Genomic DNA, 18,953 nt, shown 5'->3' on the forward strand with positions numbered 1-18,953 from the left:
TTCACTGGAAACCGTGTTGTGTTGCAGAAGCACTGCAACGACCAGTCCCTTTAACTTCTGGGATAGGGGAAAGGAGACTTAACATTCGCTCCAATTGCCGCGCTGAAGGAATCTGGTCGTTGTACGCTCGCTGCAACACAATATAAATTAGAGACTCTGTGACGGATTATTTTTCGATTTTTAAAACGGATTAACGGAACGGACAGTTACAGAAGTAAAAAAAATATGTTATTTAAAGTGTATATATATATATGCAAGTATTAAAAATTATTTTTTCTGTTCTCTACTACTATTGATAATAATATTTTTTTCTTGAAATACTTTGGTCGTTGCGCAACGCTGCAACACTAACATTAGCCGCCACTGTCTATTACCATATTTACTATATAATGATTAACGTTAAAACCGGAAATGGTTGATTTATACTGCTTCCGGTTTAAATATTACATTCATCAGGGAACTCGATTCTTAACTATTGACTCTGTACATCATGGCCAAAATTGATTGGTAATCCATCAGATAGTTCTTGAGACTGTTTGTTTCACTGACGGACAGAATGAATATATGGCTATAGAGTTTTGATAAACTAAATTCGTTAATGAGTGATGATGGAACAAATATAAGAAAGGGAACCAAGAGTAGGCCTACCACCGGGAAAATTTTCGAACACAAAATTAGCCATCGAAAACCCACATGTCCTGGGTTAGAATACCATAGATGAAAACTCTACCACTGAGTCATCAATCACCCGCTTACTAGTTTTATTAATTATTATATTAATATAAATTAATGAATGCCTGCTTATGTTAATTATTGAACAATTACATTGTATACTTCGTTAAGTCAAAAATTATAAATTTGTATTTACTGTACCTACAGTGAGCGCAGAAAGTGTTCGTACACATATGCTATTGAAACGAGAGTGCCTGCGAAAAAGAAACAGAAAATTTAAGAAGTGTAATAACACACACAATATGAATAATGAAAACTAAGCTTTATGAATATATCAATAAAGAACCACAAAGACAAGTTTAAGGTCAGAAAGTAAATAAATTCCGTAGAAAGTGTATAGAGTAGACGCAAAAAGTGATCGTACACCTCACGTACGAATACGAAACAAAGATACCACAACTGGGGTTCACTAGTATTCACCTTTGTATACACCTCTGTATAGCATGACGAGTAACAGAATGAGTTTAGTTGTGAATAGGAATGAAAAAACTGCACGGTGGGCTGTCAAAATGGGAAGCAACCGAACAGAAACAAATGAGGAGACAATAAAAGTAATTATTAAATTGCATAAGAAGGGTAAGTCTTTGAGAAAGATAGCAAACCTTGCAGACAGGCCTCGTTCAACAGTACAAACAATAATTGCGATGTATAATGTTTCTATCACTGTGAAAAAAAAAAAAAAAAAAAAAACCTGGAAGACCAAGAGTGTTGAGTGAACAAGATAAACGTTACATTATTAGGGAAAGAAAAAAGGTTCCGAAAAGTAGTGCTGTGCAATTGGCAACGGATCTGGAAACATGCGGTGTTAAAGTATCAGCCAGTACAGTGCGAAATATTTGCAGGGTATCATGGTCGGATAGCCAGGAAAATGTTCTGGGTGAACAAGACAAATCGTATAAAGAGACTAAAGTTTGAAAAACAGTATAAAGATAAGGGATCAGGCTTCTTTCTGGAATAGGGTCATATTTTCGGACGAAAGTAAATTTAATTTTATTGAGTCCAATGGGAGGCGTATGGTATGGCGCAAGGTGAATACAGAGATGAATCCTCAAAATCTCGTCCCTAAAGTAAGACACGGAGGAGGGTCCGTGCTCGTCTGGGGTTGTATGAGTGCCTCAGGAGTGGGTCGTCTCCACCTTATCGATGGAGTGATGATCCACAAAATGTATATTAACATATTAAAGGAAAATCTTCATACTAGTGCGCAGAAGATGGTTCTTGAAAACAATTTATTGTTCAGGAAGACAACGACTCCAAACATACAGCGGAAAATACTCGATTGTGGCTACTCTATAATACCTTGAAACAGCTTCGCACACCTCCCCAATCCCCAGACATGAACCCCATAGAACATCTATGGTCTGTTCTGGAGACAAGAATCAGAAAGCACAGCTTCTCTACTAAAGAAGGCCTGAGAAGAGCTATTCAAGAAGAATGGGACATAATCAGTCCCGAAGCTACAGAACTACGAACTACTACAGGTGAAATAAATGCCACGAAGACTACAGACAATCATTAACGCACAGGGTAATCCCACAAAATATTAAATAACGTAATATACTTTATAAGCATTAATTCAAGCATAAGTCTACGGTGAATTTTTGCGTTTACAAAAAAGGAATTCTCTCTTTTCTTCTAACAAAACAGTGATTGTGTTTGTTTGGCCTTTCTCTTGTATATAGAAGTAAAATGTATGAATGTGTAAAAGGTTATATATATTTTTTCCGCCTCCCGTTCTCATGCTAGCTGCTTCCAATATAAAGTATGCACGGTGTACGAACATCGGCGCAAATCTGTCTTCAACATTGGGGGGGGGGGGACGGGTAACACCGTTCTCATATTATATATATATATATATATATATATATAAGCGATGGCGATGTTCAAAATATTTATGAAGTTGAAAAACAATGCTGTGAATGATCAGGGGAGCAGAATTGTCTTCAGTGGCGTATTTAGGAGGCTATCGAGCTCAAGCTACCCCCGAAATAAATTTGTTAGTTTTTCGCATTCCACGTACAACAATAATCCTTCTTACGATTTCGAAGAATGTCATTGACTTTCCATTTTCTTATGCTCTTTCTTCAGAAATAATACTATATTTGTCAAATTTCATTCCATGGAAGAACTGTGTCCTTTTGTTCTTTCTTTCGTCCTTTCTACTTTTCTTTTTCTTGACGTTCTTTCTTGCATTTCGCCTATCATACTTTATCGACCGTTGTCAGTAGTGATTCAAGTCTGCCGTCATCAGTAACACAAAAACTAAGAGGAGTTGATAAGCGTAATTTGTATTCCACACCAACTTGCACGGATATCAACATGACAGGACTTTAATTATCATAACAAAGGAAAAATTATATTGTTTAGTTATTTTTAAAAGAACGAAATGTTTGAATTAAAGAAAATCAAAACGGGGGAATAATTAGTCCGGGATATAAGGAAGGTCATGAGGATGCTTCCTGTTTCTTGTATTAATAAAATAAAGTGTTAAATTCACTACTAAATATTTGTATCATATCATATAGGATTTATCGGACTGCAATTCTTGCCATTATAACTTCAATTTATGCATAAATTAAAATATATTTATTTCTCAAACTCATGTGGGCAATTACCCACTTCCTTCCTTGTGTTGGGCATAGCCCCTCGAAACAAAATCCTAAATACGCCATTGGTTATCTTCAACATTGGGAGGTTTTGCAGATTTGAGGCTTATTCTAGAGAACGAAGATGAAACTCATATTACGGTAGATGAATCTGATCAACTCTTGTAGAGTATACTAGAGCCTATATATTAGGCTATGTAGATGAAGTAGTAGTACATATCAGTATTACAAATCACTGCCGTGAACACATTCTGAAATCTGAATACATGCATACTTATAATTGCTATGTTTCTAATTAGGCATCCACAATGATCCCCGTTAAAATTGTTTTATAATAATATAATAATATAAATAATGACTTCCCCAAAACTACCAAGAAAGAATATCAATTATGTATGACGCAACAATACTCTTTGAGCAAAATGATGATAAGCTCAATAACATTACAGGAATCGCTACAGAAATCTGACGCTTGTAATATACTCTTTGGTTAACAGATGTAACCTTAAGATTATGGAGAAAAATATTCCAGCAATTGAATTCTTTTCTTTGCTTACAAAGGATCCTCTCTCAAAAGAAAAGTTGGGTTACGTGGAATTACGTAGGAACAAACTAGCAGAGAATAGAAACTAGGCAAAATTACGTTGGCTACAAAATCCGAATAACTGCACAAAATTTGGTAGACATTAGGTGGGAAACTTCCAAAACTTTTAGAACAAAGAAACGCGATTTTTTGAAAGCTAAAATTTAGGAACTTGAAGATAATAGTAAAAATAAAAACATTCGGGACGTATAAAGGGATCAACGAATTTAAGAAAGGCTATCAACCTCGTGCTTATGTTAAAGAAAGCTGATGGAACAGCTCTCACTGATACAGATAGCATTTTAAATAGATGGAAAGATTTCTTTGACGATTTGCTTAACACGCAGCCAAAAACTAATGTGAGTGGAGAAAGGGAGATACACACCGCAGAACCGTATATTCCAGAACCCAACCGAATAGAATAGAAATCGCTATAAAGAAATTAAAGAAACACAAATCTCCGGGTGTAAATACAGGCTGAGTGAATTTTAGCTGGAGGTGAAAAATTGTGGAACAAAACACACAAACTCATTCTCCTTATCTACAACAAGGAAGAATTGCCACAAGAGTGTAAAGAATCAATCATTGTTCCAATCCACAAAAAAGGCGACAAAACTGACTGTAATAATTATCGAGGCATCTCTCTTCTGTCAACATCCTTTAAAATCCTCTCAAATATTCTATTAGCAAGATTGACCCCATACGCAGATGAAATTATTGGAGATTATCAGTGTGGATTTAGACGAAATCGATCAACTATCGACCAAATATTTACCATTCGCCAAATACTCGAAAAAAAAAAGTGAGAATACAATACCTCGGTACATCAACTGTTTATTGATTTTAGAAAGGCGTACGACTCGGTTAGGAGAGAAACATTATAGAACGTTCTTAACATTACAGAACTTGGAATACCGAGAAAGCTAATTAGGTTAATTAAGATATGTTTAAATGGATCCCAAAGTAAAGTCCGGGTAGGAAAATTTTGTCCACAAGCTTTCACGTCGAAAATGGCCTGAAACAACGAGATGCGTTGTCGCCATTATTATTTAACTTTGTTCTGGAATACGCTATAAGGAAAATCAAAGAAAGAAACCAGGGCCTAGAGTTGAACGGTATTCACCAGGTTATGGCATATGCTGATGATGTAAATTTAATAGGGGATGATAGGAGTACAATAGAAAGAAATGTAGAGGTCTTATTAAAGGCTTGTAGGGACAAGGGTTTAGAAGTAAATGCAGAGAAAACTAAATATATGGAAGTGCGTCGGGACCGTAATACGGCAAATTATGAATGCGTTAAAATATTAAATAATACTTTTGATAAAGTTTATACTTTCAAATATCTAGTTTCAATATTAACAGACGAAAATCATGTTCACGAAGAAATTAAATGTCAACTAAAAGCAGGGAATTCGTGTTACTATTCGGTTCAAAATCTCTTGTCGCGAATTCTGTCGAGGAACTTGAAGCTTAAAATATATAAAACGATAATCATGCCTGTTGTCTGTATGGTTGCGAAACATGGTCGCTTGCTCTGAAGGAAGAACATAGGCTGAAAATATTTAAGAACAAGATCCTGAGACGAATATTTGGATCCAAGAGGAACGGGAATGGGAAATGGCGGAAACTTCATAACGAGGAACTACATAATTTATACGGTTTACCCAACATTGTTAGGGTCGTCAAGTCTAGAAGGCTTAGGTGGGCAGGTCATGTAGCTAGAATGGAAGAAAGTAGAAGCGCTTTCAAACTCTTTACTGGAAGACCAATCGGAAAACGACCATTAGGGAGACCTAGGCGCAGCTGGGAGGACAATAGATTTCCTGGGCGCAGCTGGGAGGGATTTTTTAAAGGTGGACCTCGTAGAGATAGGAATTCTAATTAGAAACTGGATCCAATTGGCTAAGGATAGAAGTCAATGGAGAGCTATTTGAACGCGGCATTGAACCTCCGGGTTCCATAGGCTATAGAGTTAGTTAGCTTACGAAGCATGAGTAGATGCCTAGGCTGATACTACAAATAGATGAAATGCGCATTTACTGAAAATATGTGTTCTACTGACATTGGATAGTCTATATACTGTTCGTGTGCTAGGACCTAGAGGAAAGGAGGAGATAAGATTTGACATCAGGTTACGTCGTGCACAGTCGCACTCCTTCATTTTCATTAAAAATGTAAAAGCAAGAGAAACAAATTTCATCTCACATTCCTTTGTTCAGTCGGATCAAATCATCACACTTATCTGCAAAATGCACTTTTCAAATCGGATTATTTGGAGAGCCTCCATTTCCAGTGTTGGGGGGGGGGGACGTCTCCCAATTTTCGCGGAATTTGTGCCCGTACCTACAGCTGAGACAACTTTCCAGCATGAGGAGAGGGGCCTATTCTCCTTTGGCATTAATAGCAATTTGTGCCCAAATAGCGGATGTGGAATTAATAACATATTTATGAGATTATTAAACGCACTACAGCACGAAGTTCAGTATAAAATACTACAAAATACGATATTTTTTAAAAAGCCAAGAACTATCAATTTCATCTTACATTCATTTGTTTTCAGTCGGACACAAATCATAACACTTATCCCAAAAAGCACTTTTTAAGTCAGATTATTGGAGGGGACAGTCCCCCCCAGGTCCAAGATTGGGGGGACATGTCCCCCTCGTCCACCCCGGGATTTGCGCCAGTGTGTACGAACACTCTCTGCGCTCACTGTAGGTATGTTGACAATAAGCGAATGTTATTAGAATATTTGTTGAGATTTCTTTTCCTTCACTGCCTTTCGCCTGGTTAAAAAGTAGTTTGCAGTGCTTTGGAGCAGCTGCAGGTGGGAACGCGATAATGTTTGAGACATACCGGCGACTTTTTTGTGTGTGAAAATAAGATTTTTTTCATAAAGCAGTAAATAACTGCAGTAGCAATTGTCTACGTAAGTGATAAAGACATATCCAACTACAAGAAACTAATACAGTATATATATTCATTATTGTGTTTCTCTTTTAACAGCTACTAGCTAGGGAATGCCAATTCCAGAATTTTTACTTTCCGGAATCCGGAAAGTAAAATCGGAAAAATTCCGATTTTTTTCTAAATTCCGGATTTTTTCCGAATGTCGGAATTTTTCCGAAATCCGGATTTTTTCTGAATTCCGGAATTTTTCCGAATTCCGGATCTTTTTTGAATTCCGGAATTTTTCCGAATTCCGGAAAGTAAATTTTCCGATTCCGGAAAACAAAATATCCGGATTCCGGAAAATTTTGGCCATCCCTAATATATATATATATATATATATATATATATATATATATATATATATATATATATATATATATATATATATATATATATATATATATATATATATAATATGTACAGTGGTCGAAGTGCGGCGGTGGGTCTAATAAATCCACTTTTATACACAGTAATTGACAAATAGCTTTGCACGTAAAAGGATTTTAAGGATTTTATTTCTTAGGATTTTATTTTATTTAGATGTCCGGTACGTCGAGTTATAATCGTAATAAAACATACCGGTTCTGCATTTTTCTACTTCGAACACTCGATGGGTATCTGCACAAAGGTGATATGTCCATTTTTCTTCGAAAGTCAGGTTTTGGCTGATGTGGATAATACCCGAAGTATTTTTGGAATTGGTGCACATTACATAAAAACAAAAGAATCTCCAGTAAATATTCCATTAATAAAAACAAAGTTTTGCATGAACCTCTGATTTGTGAGATGCATTGAATGTTCCCAAGCGGCACACCGACGTCGAAAAGACGTGTTTTTTTTGTGTAAAACACCGTAAAATACACCGAACATGACGTGATTTACACGTCTTTTCCCACGTGGAAATGTCCGGGAATATGACGTGATTTTTATGACGTCTTTTACACGTCATAGAATATGACGTGATTTTTATGACGTCTTTTACACGTCATAGAAATGACGTGTAAATCACGTCTTTTTCACACCCTTCATGTGAATTGGAAGGGGGGCGTTCTCGAAATGAGGCGGCGAGAAGCAAAGGGGTGTAAGCGATATTTGCAATAAAGTATGAATGTCTCAAAAATGGATTCTGCACAGCTAAATATACAAACTGGATGGTGAAGCTCGTCGCAGTCCAATAGAAAGTCTACCCATGAATACTCTACGCCGAACTTCATTATGCAGTTTGTATATTTTGCAATGCAGAATCCATTTTAGAGACATACATACTCTATTGAAAATGTCACTTACACCCCTGTGCTTCTCGCTACCTCAAATGTCATGGAAGTCTGACAGGATTGTTCAGTTCCAAATGTCAAAACCATTAGAAATTGATGTGCATCCGCAGTTTTGATATTAGGAATTTCAATCCATGTACTACCTCGATTATTCGCCACACTTTTGAGGCTATTTACCAGCCCCTATTCAACCGTTTTGCACCAAAGTTAGGGGTTAGGCTACTAGGGCTACCTAGTTCTGGCCCTGTAAATTTTGAAATAGATCGGTTGAATAGTGGTTGAAACAAATAACCCTGAAACTGTGTCGAATAATCGAGATCCTACTATACATAGATTGAGATTCCTAATGTCAACACTGGATACACATCAATTTATGATTATTTGGACATATGAAACTGAATAATAATAATAATAATAATAATAATAATAATAATAATAATAATAATAATATCTACTCTAAAACACACAGCTTACAACACATTTTTTTTAAAAAAATGATAAAAAAGAAAAAATCATACTTTTTCTATTTTCTTAACTGCGTTTTTTTTCTTGACAGTTCTGAACTGATCTCTGGCCGCAACACTTTTCTTGGGTAAAAAAAAAAAAAAAAAAGTCTACGAGTAACAACTGGACAACGATTATTATAAGTAAAAACAATAATGAAAATAAATTTATCCTTGTGGCTGCTGCTTGATTTTTCACCATTGTGTTGTAATTTGCATAATAATTTACAAGCTCCTATACCAGATAAGTAAGACCACTGGGTTATTGTAATAAATAACAGATCAGGATAGACCCTAAGAACCCTAGATCTTGCCACAGCGAAATACATCACCACCCTCTCTCGGAAGCACACATTGGGGAACGTCAAAGTATTGTGGTCTATTTGATTGGTCTGTACCAAGAATTTGGAAATTTCGCTTCTCCGAATGTTCGTATTATCTATGGATTGGGGATTTCCATATCCAATTAACCACCTCTAGTGTTGTTGATTTATATTTTTTTAGTATTTGGAAACTAGCCTATTAAAGAGTATATATTCGCCTTAATGTGTGGTATATTTATCTACACATTAAGAAACGAATATACAATAGCTGTCGAGGAATAATTATATACCTAATGCAACAGGAAAGAAACGGCAGCGCTTGCTCCACGAAAGGATAAATTTAAAGCCATACATTAAAAAGAAAACCGAGACGCATTGAATCGACTTGAAAAACATAAAAAAAAGCCCTCGAATGTAAGACTCACCCTTGGCGGAAAAAAAAAGCCCTACATAACTTTTAAGAATGAGAAAAGACGAATAAATATGGTAAAAACAAAGAATGAAATAGAAAAATAAAGGAACATTGTACTTACAGTCCTAAGAAAATGAAATGAAATGAAATCTTTGAGTTTTACGTCCCACGGTTATACCGGTTAGGCTAAAGGAGACGGTGATAATGAGAAATGAATGAAATGGTGGAATGAAGAAAGTGGGAGGAAACGGGAGAACCCCGAGAAAACCCACGCACACGGTGTTTGTCCACTACGTAGACAAAGTTCACTTGGTGGGGGCTGGGATCGAACCCGGAACCCCAAGCACCAGAGGTGAACTCTACCACTGAGCCACCGCGGCCCTTAGTACTAAGAAGAATCCACTCATTTCGTCACTGGAATTTCTTCATGTGTATTTACTAGTACCTTCTTCTTAATGAAATTACGGTACAACACGTGCTTCCATAAATTTTATAGCTATCCATTATTACGCTAGTATGCGCACACATACACACAAACACAACCACCCACATCCAACACACACTCACACACAAGAACAATGGGTTTTATTGATAGTGCAAAATTTAGGACTAAACTTTTATAACTCCAATTTAAGACACCTTTATTTTGGAGGTGAAAAATCGAAAAAGAAAGTACATCTTAAAATTAATTAACCTCTGAGGGATGAAAGCGAAAACACAACCATTAATTTGAATTCTACATTTATTAGTTATATGTACAATGTGCACGTTTTGTCGTATAAAATAATATTCATGCTATTTGTAATGCAACAAGAAACACTGATTGTCTTTATTATTTGTAATACAAACAAGAAATATGTAGACAATGCAAATCTGTTGGTTATAATCTAAAACTTACAGAGATCTTTTAATAATATAAAATAAAAAGAATCAAATTTTTCTATAAATTTCGTATGAAGGAAAGTACCTTTCATAGTTATTGAAAGTACAGAAATGCAGCATCATATCAAAAAAGCCTCACGTGCTTCAGTAGGTTAAAAATGGGGACTGCGGTAAGTATCCCACTTATTATCCCATCTATTATACCAGTAGCAGTTTCTTCCATCTTTTAGTTTTCGAAAGAGATGCCTTTACATTGATTTCCAACAAAGCGAGGAGGAACAGGTCAACATGTTTCAAGCATGCCGAATCCTTTTCATCCTCAAACAACAAGGCAGATGGAAGTGAATATCTTTCTACTAACATTTTGAAGATTTGTGGCATTTGTTCATTTGAAGATCTTTATTTTTACTCACGAGTGATAAGTGTCTTTAAGGCTAGTTTGCACAACGTGAACTTTGCTCTTTTTTCCGCGGGAGTTAAATTCCATCGCCAGCTCTTTGGAAACCAAGCATCAGAGAAAGGTCCCTTTTCCTCCCAACGATGACAGATAGGAACACTGAAACAGAAAAAAAAAATCATGAACAATCATAGTGCAATTTTTCAGGTGGGGAGAAAATTTTAAAAAATAATTACAATACGTCATGTGTAACTACAATCAATACGCAATAAAACGATTAGTTACTGCACTCGCTTGCATGAAGTCCCACTTTTAACGGCCTTCCAAATAGCGAAATTAAACTACCATTAATTTTAGTTATTCTGTAATAGCTTAACTTTTGATTTTATTGCAGCTGTTAACTCTGATTGTTCAGGAGGATCAAACAAGTTGGGGGATATAAGACTTTGTATATACAGATACATGACAAATAATTCTGAAACACTCATAGAAGGCTACATTACGTATGTGCTCACAATATAAAATGCCACTCCAAGACCAACTTTAGGATGTGAGCTAAAAGTGACGATCAAGTATATTGATACGATATTGATACAAACAAAATGGTGTATAACTTATGTATTCCGAAAAGTAAAAAAATTGTGAGCAAACGCCCCCTCACTTGTTACTGGAGTATTTTTTAAAAAATAAGACTTCTAGAACCAGAATTCTGTCACAAGCAGTAGGGTGAAAATCGTCACATTATTTGTTCTGAGCAGGGTTAGAAGTTGCGGAAGTTATTATTATTATTATTATTATTATTATTATTATTATTATTATTATTAATAAAACTTCTCTTTGGTGAAAATTATATTTTACCCCTCTGTTGAGAAAAATATTTTCGGGAGGAGTACTTTTATCCATTCAAAAAAAAAAAAAAAAAAAAAAGCGCGAACATTATAACATGTGATACATTCCATATTAAAGCTTTGCTTATATATAAATACTCAAGTCAAATAAAATAATTGCTGAAGGAATAAAAATTAATAAACAGGGAAACCTTTAAAAATCTAAAATAATAAATAAATAAATAAATAAATAAATAGAATGTATCTGAAGAAGACAAGGGTAGTTGCTGAAACAGTTACATTTAAATAAAATTGGCGCAGCTGTGGTTCGGTGATAGAGCGTTCACCTCTGGTGCTTGGGGCCAATGATTCGATCCCAGCTCACTTCAAGCGGCTTTTCTTGGAGTTCTCCAATTTTTTCCCACATTCTTCATTCCACCATTTAATTCACTTCTCATCATCACCGACTCCCTTAGTTTCAGTGCCTGATCGTGGAACGTTAAATTGAATATTTCATTTATATAAAAGTATTGCCTTGTTCAACAATTATTTTATTTTAGTTAAGTACTAATAAAATATTACTACTTTCTTTCTTTTCTTCTTACTCGGCATTTTCTTACATGGGTATTATAAAATAACATGTCAAAAACTCACCTGTCGCAACTTTGGTATGTATGTCATCCTCCACAGTGATATTTCTAGAGCAGCTCGACGAGCAGAAAGGGGTCAGGTGGTCTGCTGTTGATCAATTCATCATTTGCAGGAGCATTGGCCACACGCTCTGGAAAGTGGGAGTACATACAAGGCTTATTTTGGCAAATAACATGTATTTACACCTAGGCTTATTACAACGACTAAATACATTTAACATGAAATGAAGCAGTTTAATTTTATGTAAACAGTAAAGTGGGTTTTTACTACATTTTGTATTTAAAAAAAAAAAGAGCTTATAGAAAGAAAAATGAGTTGGCAGGAAAATATCAGCCATAAATTTCACATGCTTCCTGTTCTGGATATTTTCAGCGTAAAGGAAGGTGTGAAGAAGAGTCCGAAATCGTCCCAACCTCGATGCAGGAATGGCCACTTCTTAAATGGAAAGATACGCAAAATAAATATTGACAAACTTGTGGACAGATAGATTTTATGGATTATTGTCTGCCCGTTGTTAACAAGAAGCAGGGATCGGAAAATCTTTGAGTTTTACGTCCCACGATTATGCCGATTAGGCTAAAGGAGACGGTGATGATGAGTAATGGATGAAATGGTGGAATGAAAAAAGTGGGAGGGAACGGGAGAACCCCGAGAAAACCCACGCACACGGTGTTTGTCCACCACAAAGTTCACTTGGCGGGGGCTGGGATCGAACCCGGGACCCCAAACACCAGAGGTGAACGCTCTACTACTGAGCCATCGCGGCCCCATAAGAAGCAGGGATCGGTTTTGAGAACGGAGTGAAAGCGTAAAATATCGCATCTTGAACACAAAGAACACAAATGACTACCTGCGTTTTCGAACGCGGTCATTTTCTGACCAAAAACACCAAGGCAAGTAATTTCTTGCTATGTATTGCTTCATTTAAATTCTGCAACGTGAAAAAAAAAAAGTTTTTATCTTACATTTATAATACAAGCTTGAAAAAATCAAGAGCTCCAATTCTGGGGTAGGTTTTATTTTTTTTTTTTTAAATAAAAAATATCCTACTCTGGGAGGGGCAGTCGTCACCTCTGGATCCGCCCCTGTTGTGTACACACCTTCCTTTTGGTGGCAGCAAATATGTAAGCCCCGAAGCTATTAGGTATGTTTTTTTTTTTTTTTTTACTGATGGGGCTGCAGTGCCTCAGTGGTAGAGCGTTCACTTCTAGTGCGTGGGGTCCCTGGTTTGATCCCAGCTCGTGGCAAGTGGGCTTTGTGGTGGACAAACACCATGTGCCTGAGTTTTCTCGACACTCTCCCGTTTCCGCCCACTTTCTTCATACCACCATTTTTCACATTTCATTATCACCATCTTCCTTAGGCTCGGTGCCTTTCCTGGGGCGTGAAACTAAATATTTAATTTCATTTCTTTTTAATGATGAGGAATTGGTGTTCCACCTGAAAGCAGGTTTTTGACCCAAAGAGACTTCCGTTGTTAATGTGCGCATAAACATTAGGAGGATATTCCCTATGTCAAGAGCTCTCTTAAACACATCTAACTGGAACCAGCACCAGCCCCCAACCACGGTCCCTTAATAAGACATTTGGTTTCCTTTGAATCGTTTCACGATTAGCAGTGGGAATCATAATAATATAGTCATGTAGAGGATACTTAATTGAGCTGGAATATATTTTTTTGAACTTCAGTGGCAACATTGATAAGTATCCATCATCACATGCTGGCACTGGAGTAAGTACTGTAATCTAAAATGCGAGGGAGCTGTCTACTCAATTAATGAACAAAATATTCGAACAGTCAAAAACCCGTTACATTATTATGATTTCCACACCGAATTCTGTAGCACAGCTACGGTAGCCAAGTGTCTTGTGAGGGTGTGTAGGTGCAGCAGGGCGATGGTTGCAGTTTGAGAGTGCTCTCAACTCAAGGTGACCAGACGTCCCGTTTTGGCCGGGACAGTCCCTTATTTTAACCCTTGTCCCGTTTCTTTCAGATTCTCAAACGGGACGCCTAAATGTCCCGTTTTTAAGCAAACATGACCCAGGTGTCCCGTAATTATTATTCAAAATATATAAAGCCAATGCTAATTCTACACTCTTCCGTACCAACACTTACTGGGAAGGTTCACCCGTGCCTAGAACTTCTGAATATTCAAATGAGAATTGAGTGTTCTGTGGTTCAAGTGGAAATTGAGTGGGAATTCTGAGTGTTGAAGTAGTTAAAAGTATTGTTGGGTAATACTTAAGTTAGAAACGCTGTGTTATCATTCTTACTTTGTATTTTGTAAATTGAAAACACTGCTGAGTCCCAAAATGCAATGTGGAAGTCACCCCACCCCCCGTCACCGATTCGTATGCGTCCCGTTTCTGAAAGTAAAAGTTCTGGTCACCTTGTCTCAACTGGGGTAATATCCTCCCACTGATTATGCACATATACAATGGGGGCACTACTTTAGCAAACGGGTCTACCAAATATTCATCTATTTTGTGGATTTTTTCACTAGATTTAAGACAGTAGTGCTACAAAGGGTTAAACAAAACATAACTGAGTGAGCGAAGGGGTTAGAACTTCCATAGGGCTCGTTGTTTCTAACTTTGAAGTCATACACGATTGGCATTGCAACAATTGCCGAGGGTCATTTCCCAAAGAGGTTCACTCGAGCAGTCGGTTCTACCTAACAGAAAATTCATAGGTAACATACGATGTGAAACATATTTTTGTGAAGGAATAAAAGTGTGAATGTCAGTAATTAATGTCAGTACACAGCAAATTGAAATGAATTTTGGGCATTATTCGAGCAGACGGTTCTACCAAATTTTGACATATTTCTTACAGTTTCATATCAGGTTAGAACAATGCATTTCTTTTAGCAGAGCATGAACTAAATCAGAAGCGCCATTAGTGCTTGCAGATTGACTTCAGGCCTCAGTACAAATACAGCGTGGACGTAAAGCGTAACAATTTCAGTGAATAAAACACGAACCAATTTATTTCAGCTCCCCACTAAAAAGCACGGGTAGGAGCACAGCAAAGGGTTCGAACGGCAGCGACGGGATGCGTCCGTAGGGAGCAGGCGCGTCAGCGACGGGGAATATACGTCTAAACAAGAATAGTGGAAGACCACACTTACATATGCAATACTTTCACTGATCACTTAAAATTCATTTCAATATGCTGTACACTGACAGTAATTACTTATATTCACACTCTCATTCCTTCACGAAAAATGCTTCTTATAATATTTTACCTATAAATTTTATATTTGGTAGAACCGTCTGCTCGAGTGAAGCCGCATTTTGAGTGATAGTGAAATCATTGTAAGCGTAAGTGTGCTTTTCCATTATCCTTCTTTACGCGCATAGTCCCCGTCGCTGACGTGCCTGTTCCCTACGAACGCACCCCCTCGTTGTCGCTCGGGCCCTCTTGCTGTGCTCCTGCACTGATTCCAATAGAATGCATTTGTGCTTTTTAGTGGGCACCTAGCAAAAGTTATTTCGTGTTTTATTCACTGTTCTTAATATGCTACGCGTCGGGAAGGTTCTAGAACACAAGTCCCCCCCCCCATATAGGTTAACAGCTAGATTGGTTCTTTTCTGTACCAAAGTTTAACATTTAATTCACATAGTATTGTTGAGCGAGCGTTAGCGAGTGAAGGCGGGTTAGAGCCCCGCACGGCACGTTGTTTTCTGTCTTTGTTACAATTAAGTGGGAAGGGGTACCTGTGTTCTAGAACCTTGCCCCATGCGTCTACTCTATATTTACACTAACCCCCGTGAAGTCAATCTGCAAGTAGTAATGGAGCTCCTCATTTAGTGCATATTCTGCTATAGGAAATACAATGCTCTAACCTAACCTGAAAATGTAAGAAATGTATTAAAATTTAGTAGAACCGTCTGTTCCAGTAATGCCTCCAAAAGCATACACTTACTGTCATTTCGTTGTTTGCTTGTATTTATCAGTCTTTCGCCTTGGCAAATAGTACCACAATGCATGCAGCTTTTATTATACGGATTCATAGTATAAGTAGTAGTAGTAGGAACGGGTTAGAAGCCCCGCGGAGGTTGGTTGGTCCTGTTCTCGACATGAAATAGGCAAATTAAAGACTTGTCCAATTTTTTTCGTATATTTTACAATCTACGGATCTGTATAATAAAACTGCACCACAGAATGACATACTTTCCCATGCATACTCACTCCCATATACGGTTTATTGAGAATAAAAACACATACATTATCATTTTACTACCTTCACTATTAACATTTTATATAGTATTCTACCTAAAATATTTAATTTGATACAGGCGTCTGCAAATGTTAACCTAATGTAGGTATCCTCGTTCTTTCTACGGTATTTTAATACACTGTAATAAGAAACCGTAGAATACTCAATCTGCTGAATTTTACACAGAATGCACCTAGATAGGAATAGGATAGGAATTATACTTACTTGTCTTAAAGCTGACCTTTATCACAGGTGACTTTAACAAAACACATTATTTATATTCACAAACAATACCATCAAAACACGATTCCGCAAATGGCTCACGATTCCCAGCATGCACTGCTCAAACTGCAGTTACAGTACGGGGAACGTCCGCGCTTTTTAGCACCTAAAAAAGACGTCTATTTTTGGTGATGTCCGACACGTGATTCTTTGTACCATTCTGGCACGTGATAAACACGTACAATTTAGGTCATGTTTGACACGTCATTTTTGTTACCATTTTGGTACGTGATAAAGACGTTCCAAATTTTCAAAAGACGTCATTTTGAATTCGAACCCCAAAAAAAGACGTGTTTATGACGTGACTGTGCTACTTGGGTTGTCACCTGCAAAAATTACGGCATGGACATATCACCTTTGTCCGTATACCCATCGACTTGTTCGTCTCGAAGGGGGACATCCAATAATACCACACTTGACTCCTGTCCCCACCCCCTGGGGGCGAGAGTTGATTAACTTCGAAATCATAAATAAGAACACTCTTGAATATTCTGATTATCCGTGAAAAAATACGTAACTTTTGTATTGAACTTTTTTTTTTTTTATCGTTGCGTCATGAATGGTGCTGTAATCGGCAAAATCAAAATGGGTTACAAACAGTTGGCAAAATCAAAATGGGCTACAAACAATTGTAAAATAATATCTCAAGAAATACACATCAGATTTGGAAAATTAATACTTTTGATATCTTCGCAAATGCTATCAAATGACACCATAGTTGATCTCCCCACTGTCATCTCAGGAGGTTAGAAATGCAGTTATTCTAAAATTTGTAATGACAAACGGTTGTTTTACTTTATCCACATTGTTGGTGTGATTTCTGCGACAGATGTCACTGAAATGGACCGCAGTTGGAAACAGTCATGGTTTGTTTTTATCAATGTATTAAAATCTAGTTTTAGCGTACCCCAGGAACAATGATGTGGTTGTTCCCTTTGGATGCTTTTTTAATATGAATCCCCTTACGTCTCACCATCGGGGTGCTTGTTTCAGAGGTGAGTCCGCTTGCCCCTCACTATCTTGGTGCTTGCTTCTCACACATCTCCATTGTTTGCTGAAACAGATGTTCGAAATAGTGCCCGTTTTCTGCAATACAAATTTCAAGTGTTACATATACGGCGAGAGTCTGACCATGGACTGCGACGCATAATCGCAGTTTTTGCTTCATAGATGGCAATTTGAATGATAAAGAATGTATCGCAGAAAATAGTCACCATTTCGAACATTTTCTTATCACTTGTCAACAGTGTTTAGGGATGGGAACGAGCAAGTTCGAGCGAGTTTTCTGTGAAATTCGACTCGACTCGAAAAATTCCCTCCAACTAGACTCGAAATCGGGTTGAGCTTCTAGTCGAGTCGACCCAAAACGAGTCAAATTCTGTGTCTAGTCTCAAGTAGTCTCTTCAAGTATCCTACACAGACACATAATTATTATCAATGATACTACTCTTACTACATGTATAGATTGTGTAATTTAATAGTAGTTCGTGTACTAAGCTGGGGAAAGTACACTCTGTGTGAGATAAGTTTTGTCTGTCTCTTCGGTATATGTATGGCGTAACAGGCTAACTCTAGATCGTGGTAGGATATACCTGGAATTGGTAATTGTCCATAGTGAACTTTTTTTTTTTCGGATTGTTAGTTAAGATGAGATCGAATAGTGAATGCCATGTAGCAGTATGAAAAGTGGGGTTTAAAGTGCACATTGAAATGTTAAGGCCGGATAATATATTAAGAAAAAATTCACTTTCACTCTTTGACTTTAGCATGTTAAAATTAAAATCATCGAGAACTAAACAATTTTCAGAAAAGGGCAAGTGAATATCTCATCTTCGAAATTTTTAAAATTTTGCTTTTGGCGGTCTGTACACCTTGTGGCGACATAGCCAGATTTTTTGTGTAAAATTTAACTGTAAATGCTATCCCTCACATAAATACCAACACCACCAGTGCCTCTTTTCATTCTGTAATTAATTACGAAAATTAAAGCTGGCAATTCATAGAGGCTACTATTCAAACTTGGCTTTGTCAACGTTTCGGATACCAAAATCAGGTGCAGACTATTTTGTGGGAGAACAATAGTTTGAAATTCATTGAAAGAGTTTAAAAGGGACTGAGCATTGAGGCGAATGACATTTACGATTATCCCAGCCGCTGGTTTTACCAGTTCTGTTTGCAGTAAATGTACAGTCGGTGGTAAAAGGGGAAGAAGGGAGGGGAGAAAGAGGGTGGAAAATGATCTGTCCCGTTAGGGGAGGAGTAGATGCGAAATATTTTTGTGAAAGTAAAAGTCGGTGTTGCTAC

At 37.1% G+C, this 18,953-nt stretch overlaps 1 long non-coding RNA gene across 1 annotated transcript; it reads right to left on the reverse strand.

Annotated features, from left to right (window-relative positions):
• Positions 1 to 10,361: 10,361 nt before the first annotated feature.
• Positions 10,362 to 16,957, reverse strand: LOC145671923 (uncharacterized). Its single transcript, XR_014128580.1, has 3 exons — positions 16,593 to 16,957; positions 12,148 to 12,274; positions 10,362 to 10,825 (listed from the first exon to the last, which is right to left on the reverse strand). It is a non-coding gene; the product is annotated as an uncharacterized LOC145671923 (long non-coding RNA).
• Between the last annotated feature and the right edge of the window lie 1,996 nt (positions 16,958 to 18,953).

The sequence above is a fragment of the Thermobia domestica genome, chromosome 15 (genome assembly GCF_964235325.1).
Source record: "Thermobia domestica chromosome 15, izTheDome1.hap1.1, whole genome shotgun sequence".
Lineage (NCBI taxonomy): Eukaryota > Metazoa > Arthropoda > Insecta > Zygentoma > Lepismatidae > Thermobia > Thermobia domestica.